A 14,249-nucleotide genomic window follows, 5' to 3' on the forward strand; every position below is an offset into this window, starting at 1 on the left:
ATCAACGTTTTCCTGAAAATGGCTCGTCGAGTTCAAACGTCATCGACGTACGCGTGTGCCGCTGGCCAACACGGAAGGATTAATTCTGCTCAAGTGCTTAGTTCCTTTTTATTGGCCTATTATTATGATGTCTATGTGCTTCAACCAGTGTGTGTGGTTCCAGTGATTTCCAATAACATTTTTCAAGGACTTTGTTTTGTTTTTCTCTTCCGGGGTTTATTTATTTTTCCTAAGACCAAATAAACCTTGAAAGAGGTTTTTTTGTAGCCATTTTTTTAAAACCCCAATGATCAACTTCCCACATTTAAAATGTTAAATAGGTACTTTGTGGAAAGAAAAAAAAAAGTTTTTTCTGTCCAAATGTATGAAGATATATCCCTGATATCTTAACATTTGTGTAAAAGGCACTTTAAATTTTGCTTAAAATGCCGATCCAGTTTATACAGTTTTGACGGTGCCGACTGTCTGACCCGGAAACAAATTATTTCCTTTTGAGAAAATTCCTCTCAGCTCTGGGAGGTTCCACTGTACCTGAAAACTGGATGGCCCGCTGCACGTGTTGCGCGTTGACAGCCTCCAGATGCAGACGGCCTGGCGGAAGAGAAGTGAATCATGGCTTTAATTAAGAAGACGAGCGCCGAGGCACGTCTCATTAAACGTCCACCCGAGGAGCGTTGGGAGTGCAGTCCAGTAGCTCGCTACTGGGAGAAGCAACAGAGGAGCTGGAACCCACTTTCCACTGCACCTTGACCTCAGCGCCTCTGTAAATGTGGACTTTTCCCACTAAGGACAAGGCGTAATAGACCCTTAGATACTCTTTAAACACTGATAAATGCCACCAGACTTTTGGTATTCAAGGCAATGGAGTGCTGAGGATTTTATGTGCGCACTGCAATGACCTTTTTTCTGTGTTGCAATTTCCACTTCGGTTGGAAATGGCCTACTTTTTTTTTTTTGGGTGTAAAGTTAACGCTTAAATGACACATGGAAACTTTGGGTTTTGCAGAAAGTTGCACTGAACCCGAGCTCTGTTCAAAGACTTTGTTACATAAAATCAAAGGCCACATGAATAGGAATACATAGGTACCGCAATAACTTACAATTTCAGTGGCTGAATATTTGAACACAATGCAAAACTCCATAGACAGGCATCACTTTGTAAACCCATACAGAAATGGTGCCGCAACACAAGTAGCCATATGATCATCTGTGGAGCACAACTAATATTACTATATAACTACTCTGCAGCTGCGGGGTTTTCATGTTCAGCCATATGTCTAATATAGTGCCCCCTGGTGGTTGAGGTGCACACACCCGAACGTGCAGCCAAATGTCGCATTAAATTGACACTACAAAATGTGACAAACGATTTAATTACTGCTATTATTCTTCTTAATGCAAACATGAGTGTTTTCGAGGGGAATGGGCTGAAACAGATTGATGGCATTTCTATTCCTCTTTAACGGTCCAAGTTCTTCGTTTCATACAAATGACGATGTCTGTCGACAGAACTGATGAAGCTGGCAGAGGCAGCGCAATAATTCCCGTTTTTAGTATCTCCTAATGTGACGAGTTATTTTCAGTGCGCCCTTTAGAAATGTTGGAAAAGTCTTCAGGATTCCGGGATTAAATGTCCTCAACCTCCGAGACTTCCATAAATCTTCCCCGTTGCTCTTTTTCTATACAGCGCATGGAGCGTTCCCATTACGTCCGCCTCTTCGGCGGTTTCCTTTACTTTCCGCTCCGGTTTCCAGCGTGGTAGACTGGTTTGGCCGGTGAGGCGACGGGTGCCGCCGTCGTCCTCCCCGGCGAGCGGGTGCCGCACAGATTCTCGGCCGCTTCGACGGGCTCCAAAGGGGTCAGAGCGGACATGCTGGCAAGAGACGAGCAGGCAAACTCTTCTGACTGACTCAGCAAGTCGCGGGTACACATCGACACAGTGCTGGACTATAGTGCCCCGATGAAGTGGATCTATTGATATTTGATAAAGCAAATTAGTTTTCTTTTGCTTCGAGACGGGATGGCGAGCTTTTAATTAGGGCCTCGTAATATCATTCCTACAATTGCGTCCAAATATAGCCGTTTTAATGTTCGTCTTTCATATTGTACGCGTGATGACTCTCAAAGGAGAAACTATGACTTTTTCTTCCTCCCGATACTTTCGCACTTCCCACTTTTGTTCACTTGAGCTGCCCGTCTTCCTATTTTCTTGTAGTTCATGAAACTTTGAGTGTGTATAGCTTTAAGAGGCGGGGCCTTGCCCGGTGAGTGATGTGGGTGTCAGCGACTAAAAGTCTGGAGTTGGCTATCTGATTATTCGGTAATCTGTGTGAGTTGTGGCCTTAGCTGCACGTGTGTGAATGTGCTCGTTATTTTCGCTGTATTTTCACTCAGGGACGCAGCACTTCAACACCACGCGAACAAATGACACTTTGCACGATAGTGTAGGGATCCGTGCATCGCCAAACACGGTCTGCGTCGATGTTGCAGCTCTACTTATTGACTTTTCTACGACTCTTCCGCTGCGATTGGCTGGCAACCGGTTCAGGGTGTACCCCGCCTCCTGCCCGTTGACAGCCGGGATGTGCTCCAGCACTCCCCGTGACCCTCGTGAGGATAAGCCACAAAGAAAATGGATGGATGGATGACTCTTCCATGCAGTTGCTTGAAAATGGCAGGTTTTTGGCCAGGAGAGCTGCCAAGTTATGATTGGAGCAACTCAGTGTGGGGTGTTTAATATTTCAATAAGTCAATTTGTGACTGTAGAATCCGCTAAATACAGAAGAGTTTTGTTTACACATTTCCAGAAAAAGTCAATTTACCGAAGATTGACTCGGTTGTGTAATTTCACATTTGACGGGTGGGCACGCACGTCAAAGGTCCGACTGTTTTGCAAAGACGCAAATTAGGAAGTCAATTTTCCCTAATAATAAGTCATCTTTAAAGTCTTCAACCAGTTGATGGGCATGATATCGGAAGAGCAATTCACAAGAAACTGGGGGGGTCTTGCCCCCCTTTCACCAATGTCGTGAATTGCAGCAGGTCTTAAAGCTGTCATTCGAATCTGTTTTTGACGATTAATGTTTCCCGCCGCATGTGCCCGGAACACGTTTTGTTTTTTGGGTCAAAAAGAGGACATTGTTTCCTACTGTACGGCGCCTTTCCCCTTTCGACTGCAGACACGCGAATGTGACGGAAATAATGGCTACCAGCTTGCACTCGCTCCTCCGCCATGTGCTGCGCAGATAAAACCTTTTTCCGGCTGCGCGCACGCCGGGCCGGTTGTCCAAGTGATGTCTGGACCGTGGAAGAAAAAAAACCTGTACAAGTGTCTTGAAGCGGATATTACATCTTTTCCTGTAATCACTCATTTCTTAGCCTCGGCCACGCGGGCGCCTCGCGGAGCTCATTCGTCATTCTCCATCCGAGAGGGCCCATCTATCTTCTCCTTGTAATGTTAGCATTTTTATAGAGTGCACACGCAGGATATTCACCTGCTTCTGGAAATATTTATTACGGCGAAGGTGGGAGGCAAGGAAGAATGATGGGAGTCTGGGAAACGGAGGTTGGAAGGGAGGGGGGGGATGGGAAAAATGCTCAAAGCTTCGACATGTTTCTCCTCCTCCTCGGGCTGTTATCAGCTCATTTTGCAGGCGGGATAGAGTTGCCATGACGATGGTTGGAAGGACCACAATGGGAACAGATGTCCTGGTGGACCGGGGTGCGGCCCGATCGGCGACGTAGCTGAGGTTTGAGTCCGGTGTCGGGTTTGGGACTCGGCATTTGGCGGCGAGGAAAATTAATGAGCAGTTAATCACCCGTCCGGCCGTTTTCTTTGCCGCTTATCCTCACAAGGGTCGCGGGCAATGCCGGAGCCTATCCCGGCTGTCAACGGGCAGGAGGCGGGGTACACCCTGAACTGGTTGCCAGCACAATCGCAGGGCACATCGAGACAGACGACAGTCGCACTCACAATCACACCTAGAGGCAATTTAGAGGGTCCAATTAATGCTGCATGTTTTTGGGATGTGGAAGGAAACCGGAGTGCCACCTGGAGAAAACCCACGCAGGCACGGGGAGTACATCCAAACTCCACACAGGCGGGGCCGGTATGGAACCCGGGTCCTCAGAACTGTGAACCAGCTGCGTTACCGTGCCGCCCAGTCAATAATTTCACGGCAATTTTTTTTTTTTTTTTTTTTTTTTTTTAGAATTATTTTTTGGTATGTCCTGAACTCCTGTTTCAGTGGTAGTCTCTTATCCTGGCAAAAAGTTGTTGCAATGTTGCTGACGAAAGTCGTAATAATTTGTGAATACGATTGTCTGTCTGGAATTGTGCACTACTTAGCCGGAACCAGCAGGGGCGCTGTTGAGTCAGTCTCAGGAAGTTTTCTGGCTAAGGAAGAGCAGCCGAAGCCTCTCATCCACTCTGACGAATGGTTATCCCTAGGATCGGGTAGCGGATGTCGTGCCCCAGTTTCTTTCGAGAGCAACTTGTTGAGACGGAATCCACCGAGCAGCTGACTCTATTTTGCCTTAGTTACTTAAAGACGCCATTAACCGACAACGGATTTGACCGCAATCGGCAGAATTCTTAACAAGCAATTACAACCGAGACCTTCCCCAGTGGGAGTGCATCCGTGCCTTTTGAAGGTGATTATATTCTGGCTCGCGGAGCGCGGCGTAAAAACCTCATTGCAACAATTCACACGAAAAGCCGCAACATGGAGTCCTTTGAAACGCGCTAAATAAATAAAAGATCATTTTCCACTGGCCTTGGGTTTGGAATTTTCTCACCCCACAGACATCGCTGAGCCTCGGGCTTGAATAATTCTCCAGGCTGGCATCAAAAGGTTTCCACGGTAAAACGTAGCCGTTGTGTATCAGTGATTGCATGTCGATGAAATTCCGCTGCCCCCTCGGTGCGGTCAGTTGCAGAGCTTCTTCCTGCGTAATTTTTTTTCCGCGTTAAATACATTTCGAACCGCTCAAAAGGCGCGTTACTTCTAATGTGGGAGAAATGGAGCGTAGCCTCAGCACGAGCGACAACCCCGTCATATCCGTTTAAAGCGGCTGATGACCCACTTTATTTCTTTACAGGGCTTCGGTCGCCATTGACGATTACCGGCTAAACATTCGCTCGGGTCCCTTGTTGCACATTTTTCTCGTCAACTCTTCGTCATATATCATCAGTGTACTTTATCCAGGGAGACCTCGGTCTACGACTGAGATCCGCTCCTACAGTAGCGACTTAACTGGAATTTTGGCTTAAGTCGAATTCCACCATTAAAGTCAGAATTTACATCAAAAGTAATTTGTATAAAAAACAAATACAGTGAAATAAACAAGATGATGTGCTTAGCATTACTGCTGAGAGGTGGAAGGAGAAGAAGAAGGGCGAAGGAACCTGGTCCTCAATTCTCTCCATCTCGACAAGTATCGAAGAACCTTGTTTTGTGATCATTGTATCAGACATAGGACCGGAACGCTTCACATGCGCTTAAATACGGGCTTTGTCCTTAATAATTATCGCCACGGTCGACCGATTGAAGCCTCGGCGGTGTTGGTGTCTCTCCTTTCTCCGATCTTTTCATGATCTTGAGCTTCGTTTCCATGGTAATGGATTTTCTTTCGGCTGCAGAAGCATTTCTAAAAGACAAAGCTGTCCCCTTTGGGGCGATAATTTCTCAAAAGGAGGGTGAAAAATGCAAAGATACTCCCGGCGCACAAACACAGACAAGCATTAGCCAGACAAGATGGCGGACGGGTGACGGGCGTTGTAATGTCGAAACGTCTTCGGTCGAGACAGTCTTAACCCGAGGACTTCCCTGTATTGTTGAGGGCGCGTTGCCCTCTGTGGTATTAAATCACCTTTAAAGAGCTATTAATTTCTTTTGTTATTACATAAAGTGAAAATGGAGTGCACCACTTAACCAGCAGAGGCGCTGTTGTACCACTCTCAACATGTTTTCAAGGAGGGTTGTGTCACCAATGGGAAGTTGAGGTGTGGGCTTTTGTTATGGCACAACTTCAGCTACGTTTATTTTCCTTATCTTGGATCCATGAAAGGCGGTAAAATGCCCATCACGCCGCATGCAGGTCTCTTGTGAATATGTTTGGGAAACTTCGTCTTTGCCCAATCTCGTGTGTACCGGGCCTCTTGCCCAAAGTCAGCTGGGATAGGCTCCATCTCACCCGCGAACCTAGTGAAGACAAATTCCGTCAAAAGCAGACGGATGGAACTTATTCCCTCCGCCTCGCCTGTCGTCGCCCCTCTTATTTCCACTTTCATCCGGTCGCTCCCCCACAAATCAACCGTGTCCGCGCCACCGATTCGTCTCTCGGAATCAAAAGCGCGACGACTCTTACACATGTCCGTCGTCTCGGATCGATTTCCACACGTCCTCCTGCCAAGTCTCCGTGGTCAGCCGGCCGAAAGACGAGGCGGCCGCCGGGCAGTTCCAGAAGCTTCCCGTGCTGCATTTCTTAACGTCTCCAAGCTTGCGCGCACACACACACTAACTCCCGGGCACTCAAGACCTATAATTTCCACCGCTGTCTATTTTAGGACGACTTGCAGTGCTGGAAAAAACACAGACGCACTATAATTTAACAGCGCATAAACGTTGCGTCGCAGCAGGCAGCGCTAAAGGTAACCGAATGAGAGACGACCAGACGGAGCAAAGAGTGAAGTCAATCTTGCTCATGCTTGCGGTATGTTGTCGCCGATTTCCAAAATGTACAAAAACGGCCTCGTTAAAGAGACGCGGTGATAATGAGACAATTTGCCCGAACTGCTGAGAAGGCTCGCCAAACGCACGGAAGCGGTTTTTGTTTCAGCACGCACTTATGGTGAGGATGACAGGGAGGGGCGGACCTGAACAAATAAAAACCTCGGTTTATTGTGTGTTGGTGATTTTTCAGTAGCTTGACATGAATTTATCTAATAATCTCCTGAAATCATCAGGCTGACATTGATTTTAGGAGCTCTCTTCAAGATTTAGGAATGTGCGTAAAATAACGAAGAACTTTAATTGTCTTGGGGGTGAAAAAAAGCCCAAATGTAGTCAACTAAAGAACATGATGTGCTTGCTGGTATCTGTCAGGGTGTGTAAATAAAGGATCCCAAAGTAGACAAATTTGTACCTCGGTGACGATGATACGATACAAAATGGGATCTGAATCGTTTCCTCGTTACCGATTTGAATCTGAAAATAATCTAATCTCCTCCATTGCCGTGATAACAATGGACCTTTCCGATGGCGATCTTAAGCTCCGCCCCCTTAGCCATGTCCCACAAGCGATTGAACAGAACAGGTTTGAAGTCGATTCTCTGATGCGTATTCCAGATAATACTGTGGTATGTTTTTTGCCAAATGCCTCACAAACTTCATATTGAAATCCAACAGGATAAAATAGTGGAATCGTACTGCGCATGTAAAGCAGGGTGAGTACTAATCAAACTCAGAGAAGCTACTTCTCCCTCGAACATAGAGCCTTGTGTTTGTCGATATTGTTCACATTTAGTTGTACGTGCGCCTTAATCCATCGTAGACACTTCATCGACTGTGTTTTAGGCTTTGGCCCTTGTAATCTAGCCGGGTATCTTTCATCAGATTTGCAAGTTCCCCAAGCACATCTAAGGACCACGTTCTCTGTAACATTAACTTTTCCAAGCACGTGCTCCTGACAACCAGCATTGCTTGTGGGACAATTTGGCGAGAGGGGCGTGTTGAGACAATGCGGCTATCTGATTGGCTATTATTGTACGAGTGATTGACAGGTCGGAAAGGTCCATAGCACCAGAAAGTGTGTTAAAACTTTTGATTGGTAGTTTAAGTCAACTCTGAGCATCTCCTCTTTATTCTGCTTTGTTATGGCGGTCAAAGGCAAACCCAGGACAGGCTGACTTCGGGGTTGACGCAGCTCTTTTCACAAAGTCTTGCGTCTACAGCATTATCCCGTCGTTGCATCATGACCGAAGTCGAATTCGTCTTCAGCTGCCGCCTGCAGACAAAGCGAATCGCCGATGGCTCTCGAAAGCGGCGGCGCGGTTCCTCCGGGGATAATGAAAAAGGGGCATCGGGTACGGAAAGTTTAAAAAAAAGGTAATGGGCGCGTTCTATTTGGATGTAGAATCGGTTTTCCCGAAACGTGAAACTGCACAAACCGCTGCTGGCCTCCACGGGGGAATAATGGAGTTTATAACAGGCACTTACGGCACATGAGAGGGAACGCTGCTGGATAAACAACCTATTAAAAGAATTGCCTCCCCGCGTCATATTGTTAACAAACAAACAAACGTGTTTGTACTGTGTTTTCAGGAGATAGACGCTCACAGGAAATCCAATTTTAAAGTGCAACCCAATTATAGAATAAAATGTGCTGGCAGATCATTTCATTCATGTTGTCTGTAGGTCATACTGTACATAAATACTTGTAGTCATGACTGGAATGTAGTAAAAGCCCAAAACAAAGCTGCCAAAATCACGATTGTTCCTTACTGTTGCGTTAAGACGCTCATCTTGCAATTGACGCACCCTATCCAATGTCGTGTATTCAGCTGTACACACACACGCGCACACACACTTTCCACGACGCCACGTGCTAAATTTCCGAGGCCAAACCGCATGCTCCCATTTTAAACCCAATTGTAACCGTGTGTCATTGGATATATGTCCCCCACTGACCACCATTCAAAACAGGCAATCATGATTTATTGCCGTATAAAATATAGAATGTACAGACTCGCAGCATGAGGGCTTCTGATAATTACAGCGTAGGTCCAACTTGTTCAGTGTGACATCACACTTGTTTTTTTTTTTTTTTTTTGTAATTACAATGTGTGTGTTTGCAGTCACAAGATAGAAACTACAAAAAAAAAAAAAAATGCGGGGGCTGAAAGCATTCATGGCAGCTCCCTTGCTTGACTTTGGCTGTTTATCATCAAGCGGCCTCCATTCACTCTCATCTCTTTGCGATTACACGAGATGTAAAAGGTGATTTTTAGTGCAAAAATAAGAACTTTGTTCTTGCTGGAGGAGCTCATGCATTTTGCATGAGTCGGGGTTTGTTTATGCCGCGTTTCTCGATGTGATTCAAATAAAATGGCCTCTGATCACACAATCGCTTACAAGCTGACGAAGCTCCCACGAGCTGAAACGAACTTTATTATGAGCACAGGTACAGATCCATCCATCCATCCATCCGTTTTCTACCGCTTCTCCGGGTCGGGTCGCGGGGGAAGTAGCTTCAGCGGGGATACCCAGACTTCCCTTTCCCCAGCCGCTTCTTCCAGCTCTTCCGGACGGATCCCGAGGCGTTCCCAAGGCAGCCGAGAGTCTCTCCGGCGTGTACTGGGTCGTCCTCGGGGTCTCTTTCCGTCGGGACATGCCCGGAACACCTCACCGGGAGGCGTCCGGATCAGATGCCCCAGCCACTTCATCTGGTTCCTCTCAATGCGGAGGAGCAGCGGCTCTACATTTGAGAACCTCCCGGATGATCAAGTTCCTAACCCTATCTCTAAGGGAGAGCCCAGACACCCTGCGGAGGAAACTCATTTTGGCCACTTGTATTCGGGATCTAGTTCTTTCGGTCACGACCTGCAGCTCATGCCCATAAGTAAGGGTAGGAACATAGATCGACTGGTAAATTGAGAGCTTCGACTTAGCGCCCTCTTCCCCACAACGGACCGATACAAAGTCCGCATCACTGCAGACGCTGCACCGATCCGTCTGGCGATCTCCCGCTCCATTCTTCCCTCACTTACAAATACAATACAGTGGAAATATTGGCTAAGGCTAGATGCTCTTATTTTGAGGATAAGCGGTACAAAAGAAATGGTTGGATTGAAGTTTTAATTTTAGATGCATATTTGCAGATTGTTTTTAACGTTCACCAAATAGACTGGGGATTTTTTTTTTGGAACTCCAGAAAAACGGGCTTGTAATTATGCACCAGCGCTCAAACTAGAATTTGACAGAGAATAATAAATCGGTTTCGGTTCTACCATTGGGGTGAGTCGACCTTAAGTGGGCTAAACAAAGCCAAAGCGTGGGTTCGACCTCGCCGCCCTCGAGCAGCTGTTTGTGGCGCTGACGCCTTTTGGATTTACCTCGGAAGCGGAGTCGGCTCTTTCCCATCGAACGGCGTCCGTTCGACCCTTCGATCATGGTCACGGATGTTCAATGCCCCCCCCCCCCTTTTTTTTTTGTCTCCTGGGAAGATCTTGTCTCACCCTATAAAATCCACAGAATTTATGAAATATCAATGAAGATGATAATGTATAAAGTGGACGGACTGGTTTCCCCTCCTTCATTTTCCTTTTGGCGCAAAAATGTTGTCACTGCTTGAAAATGCGAATGATAGAAAGTTTGCTCCCTCTTTTATGAATCAGTTGATTGATGAAGGACTTTGGCGATAACACTCACCCCAAAAAATCTGATTGAACTTTAAAGGAAGCGGGTATGGTGGCTGTTTTGACACTTAAACCATGAAAAGAAAAAAGGAAAAAAAAGATTGAGGGATTAAATCAGTACCACAATCATTCCAAATGTAGCAGTAGCGGTCCACGGAGGCGGCCTCCGCTTGACTTCCTTGATAAAAAAAAAAAAACTCTCTAACCGTCTTTATTATCTTCTCTCTTGGGTCTCTCCAGACTCTGCCTTTGCGGTTTTTCCAAATCAGTCTTTAGTCCCTTTTGCTGCCATGTTTCTTAACTCTGGATTACAAATCCCTTTTTATCTTTCTCCTCCTCTTCCATTCATCCATCCATCCATCCATCCATCCATCCATCTTCTGAGCCGCTTATCCTTAAGAGGGTCGCGAGAGTGCCTGAGCTGGAGGCGGGGTACACCCTCAACTGTTTGCCAGCCAATCGGAGGGCACATGGAGACAGACAACAGTCGCACTCACAATCGCACCTGAGGGCCATTTCGAGTCTCCAATTAACGTTGCATATTTTTGGGATGTGGGAGGAAACCGGAGTGCCCGGGGAAAACTCACGCAGGCACGGGGAGAACATGCAAACTTGACACAGGCGGGGCCAGGATTGGAACCCCGGTCCTCAGAACTGTGAGGCCAACGATCTGCAGCTGTGCCACCGTGCCGCATTTTTTTTTCCCCTCCTCTCCACCTCTAAATTTAGTCCCCGAGGGCAGCTGCGCCCCTCTGGAGGTTTGTCTGAAGTCCTCTTTTTATCGCATGCACGGGCCACGCCCCAGGGAATGATGGGATACAGGCTAAAGGCAGACAAGCGAGTGTCGAAAGACGGCTTCGTGCGCAATACGCAGTTATTACTGTTAATAGCAAGTACTCATCACTTGACTCAAGCCAAAAGTATTCTTACTTTATATAGAATGAAAACACACGTTTCTTCCACAACAGCAGTAAGGCAGTGATTGCATTAAAGATCATATTACATACTGTACGGTCGAATTACTGCCACATAGGACGGATAACTTTAGAACAGAAGCAGTTAAGTGCAACAACAGTGGGTTTGGACCCAGCGGGGGGGCTTCTTACCTCACGAGTTATCTTTGTCCGTCTCCCACAAACACTCTTGCATCACATTCACGCCACTTCAAATGTCTCTAATGTATACATCACCCTCTTGCAATCGCACGGTGAACACTTACTGCATAATGTCGGGTTGTCAATGCAACCCTCGCTTGACGAGTTTTAAATACTATAATAAACGTATCTTAAAATATCATTGGTCGCACTCTCATAATGGGTCACTTTCAAATAGCCACATTGCACACTTTTTTTTTTTTTTTGCCATTGTAAATCTTCACACAACACTAAGAATGACCATAACAAATTCATTAAATTAAATGATCAAACCGTTAGCAAAGCAAACAGTTCCATGCAAACTAAAGCGTAAGAAAAACTGGAATAGCATTTGCAATATTTCCGTCTAAACAGCGTACAGATGAGATGGAAGAGTGGTAACTGTGTATTTAACCCATCTGCTCCTCGGTTCATTCAAACCTTGTCACACTCGGAGGAAAAAAATGACTAATTGGGCCCAACTTGGACATTTTCACTGAGGGGTGTGCTCACTTTTGTTGCCTTGACTTTCGATATTAGCAGCTTAGTGTTGAGTAATTTTAAGGTTTGCCACAAGCCACCCGGGAAAAGAATTTCAGTCTTGCAAAACGGACAGAGACGTACCCCAAGCGACTTGCAGCTGTAATTGCAGCAAAAGGTGGCGCCACAAAATATTAATGCAAGGTGGCGGAATAATATTGCACGCCCCACTTTTCAGGTTTTTATTTGTCAAAAAAAGTTTCAAATATCCAATAAATTTCATTCCACTTCACGTCTGTGTCCCTCTTGTTGTCGAAAGGCTGAAAAGTTCAAGGGGGGCCCGAATCCTTTCGGTGTAAACGGTAAATGGCATATTTCACAATAGGTTTTGCATGCGAGATATGAAAGAGGTTCCAAGAATCTGCCACACCTTCATGCACTTTTAGAAAGATTTTTCTCACGGTGCCAGGTTGGGTCGCTCGCTCCAAGATGGCAATTGCTGTTCTTGGCTCAGTGCAACGTGATCAGGAGGGCAAACAACGCAGGATCTGTTTGTTGACGTGGCACTTGAACGCGCGGGCCTGGAACCTTTCTGACGCACCTCGAACAAGACGGCGGTGCTTAGTGACGCCGACTCCCCCGTCGTACGGTACCGTAGACCCTTCTGTACAGCAGATGGCTTTGACTCCATTCACAGCCCCCCCGGAGCTCCGCGTGAGGTCTCGATGAGGCACTTCACATCTCCACGGGACGCGTCGTAAAAAAAAAAAAAAAGCAGCGCGAGTTAATGTTAATGTTTGCTCGGCTCCTGCACGTCAACTCTTTGGTTGATAGTTGGATCGAATAAGATGCAGAGTTTGCGCATTTTGACCGCAATTTCACAAGGGGGAACTTAATGAGGGTTGTTTCGTGTCAAAATGGTGGCCTCGAACAACCGGGCAAATTCCAGTCATCACCTTTTCAATTCAAAAAAAATTTGCTTGATTGACGGTGAGGAAAATTAATGAATTAATCTCTCCCAATGTTCTCTTTCCATCCTTGCGTTGTATGGCTCAATTATGATGCCTTGAAGTCTTTGAAATGCTTTCCTAAGAATTAAAAATGAGAATGCAATACGACGCCGTTCGTGCACATTATCTTCGCGCGAGTAATCAAAATAACCCTAAGTAATTTTGCGGCTATATATATATATATATATATATACACACAGTTTATCCTTATTGGGGTCACCGGTAAGTCACTTTCAGCGAGATGCAGGGTACACCAGAAAATATTAATAATCTGCCGGGGATGTAAAACTAAATTTAGAAAGAGTACATTGTAGCTTGAGTCGTCAGGTGTGACGTGCGAAAGACTGTCCGAAACGGTCTGCCGGTTTTGTCGCCTTGTACAACTCTGACTCACACACCAACACACTCTTCTGCTTTGTCAGAATGTCATCAGATATTTTACACTCTGGCTTTTTCTGCTGACTCCGGCTTTCCACTCCACTCCACTCGGCTCTCTCCGGGTCACTCGCTAGCTCCTCTTGAAAAGGCTCAGTGTCGGCACGCGGCGGCTGACGTAGGTGAAGGCGTTGTGTCAACAGCGCAGGGACGGGGAGATGACGCCGACCCAAAAGACAGCGCGGAAACCCACGTGATGAGTGCGCTTGAAAGAACCCTCATGCTCAACGGGTGGTTTTCATAACAATAAATAAACCGGAATCATTAATACTGAATATTTTGTATGTAATGAACCCAACAACACCTTCAGTACGTACTACAAAGTACAGTGCCTGGTGAAAGTATTCGGCCCCCTTGAACTTTTCAACCTTTTGCCCCGTTTCACACTTGAAATATAAAGATATAAAAAGTTGAACGAAATTTATTGGATATTTTATACTTTTTTTCACAACTGAAAAGTGGGGCGTCCAATATTATTCATCCCCTTTACTTTCAGTGCAGCAAACTCACTCCAGAAGTTCAGTGAGGATCTCTGACTGATCCAATGTTGACTGATGATGATAAATAGAATCCCGCTCCGTGTGATCAAGTCTCCGTATAAATGCACCTGCTCTGTGATAGTCTCAGGGTTCTGTTTCAAGTGCAGTGAGCATCACAAAGACCAAGGAACACGCCAGGCTGGTCCAAGATACTGTTGTGGAGAGGTTTAAAGCCGATTTGGATACAAAAAGATTTCCTCAGCTTGAAACATCTCAAGGAGCACCGTGCAAGCAA

The 14,249-nt window shown here is 46.1% G+C and overlaps 2 protein-coding genes across 5 annotated transcripts in view; both read left to right on the forward strand.

Moving 5' to 3' along the window:
* The window catches only part of prl2 (prolactin 2), a 118,316-nt gene that overhangs the window by 36,922 nt on the left and 67,145 nt on the right, over positions 1–14,249 (forward strand). The window lies entirely within an intron of this gene.
* The window catches only part of chst11 (carbohydrate (chondroitin 4) sulfotransferase 11), a 60,578-nt gene that overhangs the window by 14,986 nt on the left and 31,343 nt on the right, over positions 1–14,249 (forward strand). The window lies entirely within an intron of this gene.

The sequence above is a fragment of the Syngnathoides biaculeatus genome, chromosome 20, assembly GCF_019802595.1.
Source record: "Syngnathoides biaculeatus isolate LvHL_M chromosome 20, ASM1980259v1, whole genome shotgun sequence".
Classification (NCBI taxonomy): Eukaryota; Metazoa; Chordata; class Actinopteri; order Syngnathiformes; family Syngnathidae; genus Syngnathoides; species Syngnathoides biaculeatus.